This window comes from Jatropha curcas, chromosome 4 (genome assembly GCF_041381405.1).
Source record: "Jatropha curcas cultivar XTBG-Jc1 chromosome 4, XTBG_Jcur_1.0, whole genome shotgun sequence".
Taxonomy (NCBI): Eukaryota; Viridiplantae; Streptophyta; class Magnoliopsida; order Malpighiales; family Euphorbiaceae; genus Jatropha; species Jatropha curcas.
The window spans coordinates 6,135,510-6,151,038 of record NC_143154.1 but is presented as its reverse complement, the minus strand read 5'-3'; the positions used below and the strand labels follow the sequence as shown (position 1 = coordinate 6,151,038).

The 15,529-nt window shown below is 31.1% G+C and overlaps 1 long non-coding RNA gene across 1 annotated transcript; it reads right to left on the bottom strand.

The window, feature by feature from the left end:
* Positions 1-1,459: 1,459 nt before the first annotated feature.
* On the bottom strand, positions 1,460-3,615 carry LOC149496776 (uncharacterized). Its single transcript, XR_016320343.1, has 3 exons — positions 3,141-3,615; positions 2,323-2,388; positions 1,460-1,615 (listed from the first exon to the last, which is right to left on the bottom strand). It is a non-coding gene; the product is annotated as an uncharacterized LOC149496776 (long non-coding RNA).
* Positions 3,616-15,529: the final 11,914 nt, after the last annotated feature.

Genomic DNA, 15,529 nt, shown 5'->3' with positions numbered 1-15,529 from the left:
TTTCATTTGGAAAACCTTCAAAATTAAATTGGTCGTGAATCATATCATAGATGTCGTTTGTAGGGATAGATGATTCTCCAATTTTTCCCTTACCCTTACCCGAATTTGAGTTTCCTCCACTTGCCATTATATGATAATAAAATATAATTTGGAAAATTGAATAAAAAAAATTAGAGAGAATAATTACTTAATAAGAGATATTGTAGAGTAGAGAAGAATAAATGAATAATATAGAGTAGAGTGTAGTATATTGTAGAGAAAGTAAGTAGAGAGTGTAGTATATTGTAGAGAGAGTAAGTAGAGAGAGTTGAGATTTTTTTGTAATGAATTTGTAAATAAAATGAGGTATTTATAATAAATCCAAAAATTCATTTTTCCAAAAATACCCTTAAAACTAGCCGTTATATAGCCGTTTATGGCTGTTGGGAGGGGTAATTAAGACATTTCACAACAAAAAAAAAAAAATCAAAAATCTGACAGTTACAACGGCTAGAACCGCCGGTTCGAACCGGCGGTTCTAACCGGCCGGAGAACCGGCGGTTCCAGTCCGGTTCCGACCGGTTCTCTGGAACCGCCAGTTCTGGTTCCTCATTTGCAGGAACCGGAACCAAACCGGATTTTTCCGATTCCGGTTCCGATTTGTCCCGGTTCCGGTTCTCACCGGTTCCGGTTACGGTTCCGGGCCGGTTCGAACCGACGGTTCCGGTTCCCGGAACCGTAATTTGGCCATGCCTACACCAGACTAGTACAAAATAGGCAGGAAGGACCGGTAGCAATGCAACAGTATCAGATTACTAAGATAACCTTCAATGGTGTAGATTTACCTTTTTATGATTCTGTTCTCTGCTTAAAATTTTTGTTTTTTCAGTTTCATCTCGTTTTTGACACACTCAATGGCTGAGCTATATGTTGATTATTTTCTGAATGAAAGATACTCCTTTGTTTGGTCAAATTTGACCGTTTTTGACTTACTTTTTTTTTTTTTTGTTATACTTAGATGACACCTTTAGAAAATCAAAATACTAATTATTTTTTTTCAATTTTATCCTTTTTTAGATATCTATATCAAATTTTTATTCAATTAAATGAACATTAATTAAAGGGTAATTTAGCCAATTATCTTTAATTTTTTCTAGAATTGAAATTGTCACGACCCGTTTCCGTGGGCCGGACCGGCACTAGGGCCTAGGTAAGCTTAAGGCCCCCGAGGCCCGTAGTAAGCCTAAATTATTCAATCTGTCTACATGATTCTCCTAATTTCAACAAAACAGTAAGCCCATATGACTTGAGATATAAGTTTTATAAAATTTTCAAACATCTGGCCCAATATCAAATAATACATAAAATTTAACCAGGGCCTATTCACAATAACTCATAATCACAATAAGGGCTTACTAGTTTACCTACAGTTAATTACACAATAATTAATTTATAGCGTAGTGCTAACAATAAGGCCCAATTTAAATACACAACCCTATAACTGCGGAGTTCAATAATAATCTGATAAAAGAGTAACTTATACAACCAAAATTAAATAACAAAAATATAAAGTTTACATTTATAACTCTGCGGAGAAGATTGCAGAGCTTCAATCGAATCAGCTGCTTCCTAGTACCTGAGAGGTTTGGAGAGAAGGGGGTGAGTTTTGCAACTCAGTGAATAATAATAAATAATACACACCACATACAGGCAAGCAAAATGCACCCTAGTATACTGAATGAACACACAACAGTCACTCATATGTCATCATATCAGCACCCACAACAATATCACCTTCAAATAATCACATCACGTGGAAATTAGTCAGTGGCGTCACCTAAATCCCCGACGAGCCGTCCTCTCAAACAGCCCATCCTCTCAAACATGTGCACCCGGGGAGCCAATCCCCCATATCTGGCCGACCGGTCTAATCCTCACTTGACCAGTCCTCTCAATATTTTATTTTTACATTCTCTCTTTTCTTTTCCATATCATCAACATCATTTCATCAGGTGCACACGGGGGCGCCGATCTCCCATTTACCCGGCCGACGGTCCACTTTCATCAGTTCATCAGGATCCTTATTTATCGACCGTCCTCACAAACCCATGGTGACCCACTTCATCCCAACTCCACACAAACAGAGCACAGTATATACACAGCACAAATAATCAAACAATTCATTTATCATAATACACCAATTTCATCCAAATGCACAATTATGCACAAGTATAATTATAGTGATCATAACATAATATATATGAGAAAATACAATATGTAAATATATAAAAATGTAATGTTATGCAAATGCAGTGTTGATATGCATTATTTATTATTACTCACAGTGATAGAGAGCGAAATTCCAGCTTTGATGTTGTCTTGGAGGAGCAATGGATGGACCCGGGCGATCTAAGCAAAGTAAGAATGACACAAAGAAATAATTCTATCAGACAAAATATTTCTTACCACTCTAAGAATTTTATTTTTATATTCTAGCTTTTCTACGTAATTTACTCTCGAGATTTAATTTATTTATTTTTTTTTATTATTATTATTTTTTTTTATAATAATTTATATTTCTACCGAACACTATTTTATTTATTTCCTTTTGACTTGTATTTTATTTCTTACCGAAATTTATTTTTTTATTATTATTATTATTTTTTTTTTCTACCGAAATTTCTTTTATATTTCTACCGAAATTTCGGCAGCATCTCCCCTAAAAAATTGGACTATCCACCTGTTAAAAATATCAACAATATCAAATATTTCCAAACCACACAGCCCATCCATCGGGCAATCAATCAAGTAACTTAATCCCGTCCTCCACATTATCCATATCAACATTAATTCATAAATTCTTCTTTAATTCCATAAACCATAATTTCCTACAATTTATTTATTACTAAAACTAAATTCTTTAATTAACCAAGTAATTTTAATTAATCAACACTTACTTTATAACTCAATTAACCATTCATAATTGCTAAGTCAATTTAACTAAATTAATTAACTACAAATAATGAATTTAATTCATTAGCTAATATTACTAAAATTAAATTAATCAACTAAAAGTATGAAAATTAAGCTAACTAAAATGACTAAATTTAGACTAACTATCATGAAAAAATTAAACTAATATTTCTAACATTAAATTATACCCAATATCTTACTGCCGGAATGAAGAGCAGGTGGAGGCTAGTGGCCGGAGGTGCGCTGGAGCAGCAGTAGGGCTGCTGTGGCGTCGGCGGAGGTGACCGATCGGCGCGCTGGAGCGGCGGCAGTGGCAGTAGCGCCTTGACAGGGCTGTGGCGCTGCTGTAGGCGCGACAGAGGAGCAGCAGTCGCGATCTGGGCTTGCTGGCGCGACGTGGAGCTGCTCTGTGAAGGTGCGACTTGCAGCAGTGAGCTACAGCAGTAGTGTGCGGTGGTAGATCTGCTCCAACTTGCAGGCGCAGCACAACAGTAGGGAAGAAGAAAGAAAGAAAGGAAAAGAAAAGGAAAGGAAAGAAAAGAAAGAAAGGAAGAAGAAGAAAAAGAAGAAGAAGAAGAAAAGAGGAGGTGGAGGAGGAGTGGTGGTCGGAGGTGGTGTCGCTGGTGGTCAAGAAGCGCAGAAAAAAAAAACGGGGGAGGGGAGTGAGGTGTGTGCTAGAAATAGAGGAAAAAAGAAAATTCTAGATGGTTTGGGTCCAACCGGTTCGATTCGGTTTGGTTCGGCCCAAATCTTCGGTTTCCAATTGGTTTACGGGTTTTTTAATCGATTTTTGGTTCGGTTTCCCACAGAGTTCACATTAAAATATTAAAATAAATTTCCAAGCTGTCGGTTTATTAAATTTAATTGAAAAATCTTTGAAAATAAAAATTCGAGTTGTTTCAGAAATGATTCAACAATTTTTTAATTATTGTGAAAAGTTAAAAAAAATGTCAAATTTAACCTGGAAGAAGTATAAGTATTTTAGTTGACATTCCACTCAGGTGTTTACTTTCCATGTTGTCATACGTGTATAACACAATCGCTAATTTATCCAAGATGGCTCTAATTTCAAGAATTCAAAAGAGCTTCGCAGGCAGTGACCACTCACCAGTAGGTTAACGAATGACTTGGCAAATGCAACCGTGTTTCTATGTACTTCACGAGTGATTAGTGTTTTGATAGAATTGAAATACTATCTTAATTAATTATTAATATTTTAATAGAATTAAAATACTATCTTAATTAATTATAGCATTCATTAATATACTATCTACCCTGCGTTTAGAGTTTGAGACAGTGTTTTATCATCTCCGTTAATATTTTGTTTTATAATTTCTTTATGACATTTATATCAATCACTTGTTTTTACTTTGTTCCTCATTTTCATACCATTTTTTATCATTTTATACTAAACAGCTAATCAAACAGTTATTTGTATTTGTACCGAACACTTTTATTCTAAATCGCTGTATAATTGTTAACCACTAATAGCTAATACTTAACAGCTAACCATTAGTAAAATAACTGACAGCTATTAAAATAAATAAAAGTTTCTAAAACAGCTAAAATTTACCGACAAACCTTAAGACTATATTTGGCACCAACTTTTTAACTAGCTTTTTGACCATTCAACATGCTAAACAGTCTTTTGTAAAGTGTTTTGAAATAGCTCTTAGGGTAATTTCGGCAAAATTAATTATTTTAGTAGTTGTTAACTATTTTAGTAACCTTTAGCTGTTAGTTGTTTGAATAGTTTTTCATAAACGCTATAATGCTAAAAGCTAAACATAACGTTACACATGTTAACTTTTTATAAAACGTTATCTTAACCTCTAAGAGCTAGTTTAAACACTGTGTCACCAAACACTATAAAAAATAGCGTTCAACATTTTGACTGGTCAAAACACTACAAGCTATTTAAAAAGTTATTGTCGAACACAGCCTTAGATGTTAAGATAGCGTTTTTATAAAAGTTAACATATAACATTTAGTTTTTAACATTTTATGAAAATCTACTTAAACATCTAACAATTAAACGCTATTAAAGAAGCTAACAAATACCGAAACAGCTAATTTTACGGAACATAAAGATAGAAGATCTCAAATCATGCATTGCATTTATAACATCATTTACGAGGTTAAAGATGAATTGGTTTTTCAAGTTTGAATCGGTTTCAAGCGAGCTCAACTTGGTTGGTTTACAATCCTAAAAGGTAAAGTAGCATTTAGCAGCACATTTAACAAAGAATTAGTGACGTGACATTATCTCAGTTATTTTTAATTTTCAGTGTTCCTTTATCTAACTGTCGCATGTATTTTCAAATTCCATGTGTAAAAATGAGTAAATACAAGATATCTTAGAAGAGATATACCATTGCAAGTTTTTAACTTGAGTTGGTGAAATTAAGGATATTTATTATTTAAGGTAAAACGTTAAATTATTATTAGATTAAAATCGAATTAACAATCAACCTTAATTTAGTTTCACTCTTGAAAAAAAATATAAAAATTATTTTCATAGAGAGGTTAAGAAGCAAAATAAATATTTTGTTTATGTTAATTGAGAGATAAGTAGAATTTGATATATTTCTAAAATTTTAGTAAATCTCATTGTGAAGTATGGAGATGGGAATGGTTAGAATTCAGGTTGGATAATGAAACACCCAATCCCAAACTTTATCCCCATCCTCAATCTCCGTACTGTACTCTATACGTTGAGAATGTTATACCAATCTCCAAATCTAATGGTTTTAGATCCATGCTGTATTCTATGGAATGTTACCCGAATCTCCAAACCCAGAGGTTTTAGATATATCCACAGATGGGTACCGTGAATTTTGAACTATCCGTAATCGTATTCGTTTAAAATTTTACAATCCGTATATGTTCTAAACGTATTTAAATATCTATTTAAGTACCTATAACCGTACTCATTTAAAATTTTACTCCTGTATCTATTCAAAACCCGTTTAAAGTACCATTCAAACGGGTAGGGTATCCATCCATTTTAAACTGTCCAAACCCAAATTTATTTAAAATGCATTTTTTATTAATAAATGCATTTTAAATAAATTTTACTCCTATATCTATTCAAAACCCGTTTAAAGTACCATTCAAACGGGTAGGGTATCCATCCATTTTAAACTGTCCAAACTCAAATTTATTTAAAATGCATTTTTTATTAATAAATGGAAAGGGAACCTGTGGGTACCCATAGCCAAAATCGTTTATTATCGCGGGCAATGGGTAGCAGGTATCCAGAATCTAATACCTGTACCCTACCCATATCCGTTACGGATAGTAATTTCATTACCCATATCCGTCTAAAATCCATTTATAACTTCCCATACCCTCATTAAACGAATCAGAGCGGAGTGGGTATCCTAAAATACCTGTCCCACTTCCATCTCCATCCACGGTACCTATTATTTGTGGGTACCCATCGACAGATTTATACTAGTCGTAAAAACGCGCTTTGCCTGGGTGTGAAGACATTTAAATAATATTATTAAATAAACATGTATTTTCATTTTAGAATTTAACCATATAAAATGCCTCTCCTTTTTAATTAATAGACTTTATAAAGGAAAAAAAAAAAAAAAAAGACTTTTTAGCTAAGGAAGCTCTATCTTCTAGTATGGAGGAGTTCATATTTATGGAAGAAGTTCATTCATTCTTAGATGTTTTTATTCCGGCTGATATATATAATATTCTTTTCTTAATACTATTTCGATGTTCATTCTCAAAAGAAAAAAAACAAAAGAAAAAAAAATTCACCGAAAAAAGAGTCTATTATTACTCATGAGTGACATGTGGTTCCTTTACTAAAAAAAGAAAAATTTTAAAATAACATAAAATAATATTTATATATAATTTTAAAAATGATATCATTAATAAAAAATAATTTTTTTATTAATTAATTGTAAAAATAGATAAAATATTTAATTTATTATGCTGGAAAAGTTTTATAATTTTCTTTGCTGGAAAACATTTTATAATTTCTTTTCTGATTATTGTCACTCGAATTTTTTTCACTAATTTCAAAAAGTAATATAAAGATATTATGATAATGTTAATTAAAATAGAATAAATATAGCTTATTTACTTATTTATCATGTCCACATATAGAAATAAAATAATTCTACACAAAGCTAACAAAAATATTAACTTGATAATAATATTATTGCAGTACCTATACTCAACTTTATTACAAGACACATATAAATCTTTTTTCCTTAATAGGATTAAGGAATATTCTGATTAAGAAACCACTTTCAATTGACATAGAAATAAACTGTCAATATATGTTCATAGTAGGATTTGGATTTATCATGCATTGACTTGTTTTGAACATTGAAATTCAAATCAGTCTATCTGGCTAATAAAAAGTCCTCTCCATATTGTTTTCTAAAATTGATAAGAAAAAAAAAAAAAAAAATCAAATCAAAATGCAGTCTTAACATCATATAAATCTTTTTAGCTTAACTGTCGTGTGGAAACCAAATGTAACAGACAAACTAACTAAAGTTGTAGCAATACAAAAATAGATTTTTAATATTTCTAACACTTAATTTAGAAAAATAAAGCAAGAGAAAGAAAAGTATTTAAGGTGATGTTATAAATAAAATTATGTTTCGTAGAATAATATAATGAAATGTAAGATTATGTAAATAACAATTCCACTAGCATTTTTTTTTATAATATTTCTTATTTTATTTTTGTAAAGAATAATGAAGAATTTATGATAATCTTGTACCACTTTTTGATAAAAAAATATAGTAGTTGCTTACAATTATTATTTTATTTTCAATTAAAAAATTGGGAAAATAATAATTTTTGTAACAAATCATCTCTTAAAATAAATAAAAACACTAAAATTTAAAATTCATACAACAACTAATTACCTTACCAATAGTTTTCCATAAAGACTCGTTAAAAGCAGATAATGTGGGGAAGCTAGTTGCAGCAGGAACAACTTCATCAAAGAAAGTCCATGATCCAACGCTTCAGACCTGCTTTGGACCACCAATTATATTTAGGCACACCATAAGCACCATGTCCAAGCTATTCAACCTTATAATCGTATGGTGTACCAGTCCTAACATCAATAGGGATGAGACTTGTCCATGTCCAATTACATAAACAAATGAAGTAGTACATATTAAATGAGAAAAAGTAAAAAAGCAGGTTTAAACAGTAAAATCAAATCAAACTAAACTATACCAAACCATGAATTTTAAAATGTTTAATTTTAAATAATTTGATTTGATTTATAATTTAATAAATCATTTTGAAAACAATTTGATTTGATTTTTATTTAATTAAACAATTTAAAACAGAATCAAAATTTCATTAATAACAAATTCCAAACCTGTAACTTAATTTTTAATATCATTTTTTATGGTTTTTAATTATTCAAAGAAATTTGTTTGTTTTATGAATAGGTTCTTATTAGTAGGATTACACTTTGATAGATCATGAACATTACTTACATTTAATTTTGTTTTATAAATTTTAAATTGCAGAAATTGATATTTATATATTATGCTTTATGTTATCAAACAATTAAGCAATTGTTTGCTAGTTATAAATTTTTTCTTATATTTAATTATAATTAAAATAATTTATAATTATTTTAATGATATCAAACTGCAAACCGAACCACACTAAAATGTTTTGTTCCGGTTTGATTTGGATTAAAAATCTTACCCTCAGTTTTTATTTGATTCGAAAATTTTTTCAAACGGCACCAAATCAACCTGTGCTCACCCGCTGCCGCAACCATCAGAATAAAGTTTACAACCTGTTAAAAAAAAAAAAAAAAAACCAGAGGTTATATGATAGCATTGCGGTACAGTAAAAGGGGCAGCCATTGGCTCGTGATGGCTTCTTTCCTATTTCTTTTAGAGGCAACCAATAAAACATGATAATTATCATCAGACTTGCATAACAGTAAGATCGGCCTGCAAATATTTCCTGCTTGACGCCTTGACGAGTCTCTTTTATTTCTAAATTATTGGAAATTACTTGTTCTCCTGTTTCTTTTTCTTTTCTTTTCTTTCTTTTGTGCAGAGACTTGGATGTCCTGAGAATCAAACTATTTCTTATTCCTTTTTTTTGAGGTCTGAAAGCAGAATTCTCTCTTCTTCAGGTTCTTTTTGGGAAAAATAATTCTGGGCTTTGTCTCTTTGTTTAGTGGAAGTTGGTGACAGTGATTTTTCGTAAGTGCACGAAACCGCGACAAGTAATAAAGAGCGAGTAGAGTATCATTCCCATGAAGATTTAATAAAGAGTGAGTAGAGTATCATTCCCATGAAGATTGTATACAAAGTACCAAAATTATGTTAACCTACTATTATTTAAACGATAATAAGGAGAATTATTTTAATAGATTAAATTAAACGAAATAAAAGAAAATAAAAAGAAATCAAGCAAGACAATTTGATAAAAAGGAAATCAAAGATTAAAAACTACTAGGGATTTTGATTTCACTTAATTTTATCCAATTTATTCTATTAGTTTGATAATCAATTTTAATTGTTCAAATAGGGGAAACAACCCTAAAATCACTAACAAGCTCTCCCGATGTATTGTTAACTATTTTAACCCGGTCTAATTACCTATCTTCCAATAGCGCAATCAAACATGAATTAAATCATTAAGTTTTATGGTTTGCTTCTGAATTCATAACCTAAGATCGTTAACTTATGAAAACCCCCATGAGTCAACCATATAGCTTCCGCATCAAGTTATTATTCTCATGTAATTTATTACCTTTTTAGTGTCAAAAACCCTTCTCCCGATAATGATTAATGAAATAAATCAATTCAGGGGAAAAACTCTACCTGGAAGCATTAAATTCAATAATAAATTATACTTTGAACAAAGAAAAGCAAATCTAATATTATAAATTGGAAAAGAAATTAAGTTATATCAAATTCCTAGTATGCGAATTTAGTTTGACATAGTAATTAAATAAAACTCAATTAAACTTGAAAATAATTTCATAATCAATGTGAATAATGAAAAGTAAAAACAAGATTAAGAGTTTAGAGATAAAAACTAGGCAACAAATAACGTGGACGGCTTCCTTGAATCTTGACACAAATCTTGAATGCTTGAAGTCTTGGAGAGAGAGAGAACTATGTAGAAAATAATAGAACAAGAGATGGAATATATAATGAATGATTGTCTTTATGGCTAGTCTCTTTATTTATATAGACTTTCTGGAATATCTTTGTGTTCGTTTAGGAAAGTGAATTTTTATTGAGGAAGATATCTTTTGGAGATATGAAACTGTTTAAACTTTGTATTTCTTCCCAATTAAGACTCTTCCAGCGCCTAAATATGAGTTAAGCTGGTTTCCTATAAAAATCCTACAAAATTCCTCAAGATCAAGTGAAATATGATTAAAGGAAGCTTTGCATAAAAATATAAATATAACTAAATAAAGACTAATTAAAGTAATTAAAAATACTAAAAATCCTAATAAAAATTATATTAAAAATACTATAAAAATAACACCTATCAAAATTCCCCAAACTTAAACCATTGCTTGTCCTCAAACAACAAAACTAAAAACTAAAGAAAAATACAAGCTAAACAAACTAACAAAGTTAGCTTAATATAGTTAGGATAATTATTCACAATTTCAAAAATATTAAAAATTATTAACATGAGAATAAATCAAGTGTTTCCTATGCTAATTATATTCTAGCAAAAATTCAACTTTCAACAAAACACATTCCTTAATTTAAACATTAGTCAATAAGATTTTCAACATAATAATTAATCAACCTATGACAAATAGAATATGAATTTTCACAAAAATTATTTAACCTTTAAATAAGATGTTTAACAATATAAGTTCAACATTCCCATAGGTAAAATTAGTCATCCATTCTCCACAATTGAAATGCATACAATTTAAAAGATCAAAAGGTCTTTATTTTAGACTGTAATGAGATTTTAGGGATATAATCTTAGCTAAACAAAGAAAAAGGATAACATGGTAGACAAAAGTCAAAGAATGCATAATATCAAGATTTTCATTTGTATTAAAAATAAATTTTTATTTGTAAAGGGAGATTAACTTGAAGTTCTTCACTAGCTCAAAATTAGAGATACTTTTGGCAAGGTCTCTTCATAACACTTTTGATAATTTCTTCCTTGCTTTAATTTCCCAAACTTGAATTCTTGATTGTTTGCTTCTTTTATGGGGTGTTTCTACTTGCTTCACTTGCTAGTATTAATGGATTTTCTCCCTTTTGTTGCTATGTTTTAATAAAAATCAAATCCTTCAATTATACATTATTGCACTCAGGGTAAGAATTGAATTGGTTTAATGGCTAGGTTTAATAAGGGTGAACAAGAAAATTTTATGGTTTATAGGATTTGAATTGGTTGAAAAGGTCATACTTTAACTTAGGCAGTCAGGGCTAAGTATAAAGTTCAACAAAGAATGCCTAAATCATCTCTTTCTAAATGTAAGCATTTAAAATTTTACCTCAAAGGAAATTCTAATTTGTTCTAGTAATGCCAAGGTTAAATAAATTTTGATTAAAACACATCTATATATAATAGAATTCACAAAAAAATTAGTGTTTATAATCTTAGAAACAAATAGTTAAACCACAGAACCATGTTAAGTCAAAAATGAAAATTTAAGCTAAAAAAAATTAACTTCGAAGAACAACTAAATTCATCACAATTTAATGAATTATGATAATTTTCAAGCTTGCTTACAATTATTCCAACCATATTAAGCTAATAAAAACAAACAAACAAAATAATTTAAAAAAATTAAAATTTTAACTAAAATTTTCCTTCCCCAAATATAATCTAGCACATTGTCTCCAATGTGTGCAAAAATAAGACCAATTCTCAACCTTATCATAAATCATCAATGCAAGGTAAGAAAATAAAAATAAAGTTGAAAACACCTTACCACCATTGTATTGAAAAATACAATAAAAGACAAGGAAACAACGGACATGGTTCCAATGGCTAAATTCTGAAAATGGAAAAGAACAACATGCCACAATAATAATAATAATAATAATAATAATAATAATAATAATAATAATAATAATAATATAGATATAATTGTTAAGGAAAGAAAGAAAAAAAAAACATCAAAATAAAAAAATAATAAAAAAAATGGAACGGAAATTTCGTATAAAAATAATTAATTAAGAAAAGTGAACGTAAGAAGAAAAAAAAATTCTGCAAAGTGAACGTACGTAAAAATAAAAGAGAAGGAAAAAAAAAATAAAAAAAAATAAAAAAAAACAAAACATTGATGTGGGCACGTGCTCTAAGGCATAAAAGGACAAAAAACAAAAAACATTCAAAAAAAAAAATCTGCAGCACCCCCTTGGGTGCTGTGTAGCATGGGGGTACCGGATAGCATGCCCTGACCATGCTAGAGCCTGACTTTGGGGGTATTTTTCTCTGAAAACAGCACGGGGGTGCTGGACAGCACGCTCTGATCGTGCTAGAGTCTGATTCTAGCACTTTCAATTAGTTTTCAAGACTTTTTTTATCCTTCCTTGAACTGCAACATGAGTGTAAAACACCAAAATAAAAGAAAAATAATGGTTTAAAGATGGGAAAAAAAGTAAAAAAAATGCAAATAATAATAAAAAAATTGCAAAGGAAAAGAAAGAAAATGATGGGTTGCCTCCCATTAGCGTTTTGTTTAAAGTCTTTAAACTCGACTTTTGAGAAGTTTATCAAATAACGGCTTTCGCCCATAGTATGTATCATGTAATATCACACATGGGTCTTGGTTGAAAATGCCCTCAAGATTGGCTAGTTTGAGAAAATTTATACTCGTCTTATCAACAATATCTCACTTAGAATGATGAACTTGGGGAAAAAAACTGTATTAGATCATGGAAAACACAATTTATTGAAGGTGGTATGGTTGGAAAGAAAGGATCTTCTGGTGGTGTATGTATAAAAACCATTGATGAGCTCAAATCAATAGTCTCAATTATTTTTTCATCCACCAATATTGCTTGTTGCTTGTCTTCATTTAAACTCTCACCCAATGTCCCTTCCAGCTGTACCTCACCTTTTTCATGGTCATTAATAATCATGTCTGGAAACAAGAAAGTGAGATTTAATCCATCTTCAAAGGAGTTGCATTCTTCACATGTAGGCTTTACTTCTTCTAAAGGTGCAATTTGTAACAGCCCAGCCCATGGTAGATATTGTCCGCTTTGGGTGCTAAACCTGGCCTGAACTCTCACGGTTTTGTTTCTGGGCCAGGGAAACCTCCGCTCTGCCAGCCCAAAACGCGTCACACTAGTTCAAGGTTGCCACCCTTTATGTATAGGACTTCCACCTTGTGCGTAGCCGATGTGGGATTCGCCTAAGGTGTTGTGCCCCAAACCTGGGATGTCACATACACCCCCCCTTAGGGACTCAGCGTCCTCGCTGAGGTTTGCCCCACCACCGGCCAGAGGGACAAGGCTTGGCTCTGATACCAAATTGTAACAGCCCAGCCCATGGTAGATATTGTCTGCTTTGGGTGCCAAACCTGTCTTGAACCCTCACGGTTTTGTTTCTGGGCCAGGGAAACCTCCGCTCTGCCAGCCCAAAACGCGTCACACTAGTTCAAGGTTGCCACCCTTTATATATAGGACTTCCACCTTGTGCGTAGCCGATGTGGGATTCGCCTAAGGTGTTGTGCCCCAAACCTGGGATGTCACACAATTTCCCATGAAGTTTCCTCATAATTTACTTTGCACTCATCATCTTGATATCCATTAGTTGCCATGATTATCAATTCTGCTGCTTGTACCTCCAAATTCTTTATTGCTGCTTGTACCTCCAAATTCTTTATTGCCGCTTGTTAGATCTTAAAACTCTCGTGAGTTTCATTGATAAATTCAATGTGAGATTTAGTAAGGGCAGTAATCAAATCCTCTAAATTCTTCTGCTTTTCTTCTTCATACTCAAAATTTGGAGGATATTGGTGATTCCAACCCGACGGTGAAGGATCCCAATGCCAAAGGTAGTCAAAATCTACCATATCATTTAACATGTAAAATACATCTTCATAGCTACTTTCCAGAAGATGAATGCTGGTTGCCGAAAATCCATTATCCACCCAACTTCTTGTTTCTTCATCTAATCCAAAGTAGAATATGTAAGTGAGATATTTATTTGTAAAATTATGATGAGGAAATCTCTCTAGCAATTCATTAAATCTTGTCCAAGTGGCATAAAATGGCTCCAAGTGTTGTTGATTAAAATTTGCAACTATTTGTCGATAATACATCTCAAAATACTTTGCAAGAAAATAATGAAAAAGAAAATCAACAAAAACAAAGAAAAACCACAAATAATATAAACAAATATTTCAATTAACAAAAAAAATGTCTAAATTGATAATAGGGTAATTAGTATTGATATTGGTAATACCATTCCCGGCAACAGCGCCAAAAACTTGACGGTGATTTTTCGCAAGTGCACGAAATCGCGACAAGTAATAAAAAGTAAGTAGAGTATCATTCCCACGAAAATTGTATACCAAGTACCAAAATTGTGTTTACCTACTATTATTTAAACGATAATAAGGAGAATTATTTTAAGAGATTAAATTAAAAGAAATAAAAGAGAATAAAAAGAAATCAAGCAAGACAATTTGATGAAAAGGAAATCAATGATTAAAATCTATTAGGGATTTTGATTTCACTTAATTCTATCCAATTTATTCTATTAGTTTGATAATCAATTTTAATTGTTCAGGTAGGGGAAACAACCCTAAAATCACTAACAAGCTCTCCCGATGTATTGTTAGCTATTTTAACCCGGTCTAATTACCTATCTTCCAATAACGCAATCAAACATGAATTAAATCATTAAGTTTTATGGTTTGCTTATGAATTCATAACCTAAGGTCGTTAACTTATGAAAACCCCCATGAGTCAAACCATATAGCTTCCACATAAGTTATTATTCTCATGTAATTTATTACCTTTTTCGTATCAAAAACCCTTCTCCCGATAGTGATTAATGAAATAAATCAATCCAGGAGAGAAACTCTGCTTAGAAGTATTAAGTTCAATAATAAATTATACTTTGAACAAAGAAAAGCAAATATAATATTATAAATTGGAAAAGAAATTAAGATACATCAATCCCTAGTATGAGAATTTAGTTCGACATAGTAATTAAATAAAACTCAATTAAACTTGAAAATAATTTCATAATCAATGTGAATAATGAAAAGTAAAAACAAGATTAAGAGTTTAGAGATAAAAACTAGGCAACAAATAACGTGGACGGCTTCCTTGAATCTTGACACAAATCTTGAATGCTTGAAGTCTTAGAGAGAGAGAGAACTATGTAGAAAATAATAGAACAAGAGATGGAATATACAATGAATGGCTGTCTTTATGTCTAGTTTCTCTATTTATATAGATTTTCTGGAATATCTTCGTATTCGTTTAGGAAAGTGAATTTTTATTGAGGAAGATATCTTTTGAAGATAGGAAACTGTTTAAGTTTTGTATTTCTTCCCAATTAGGACTCTTCAAGTGCCTAGATAGGAGTTAAGCTGGTT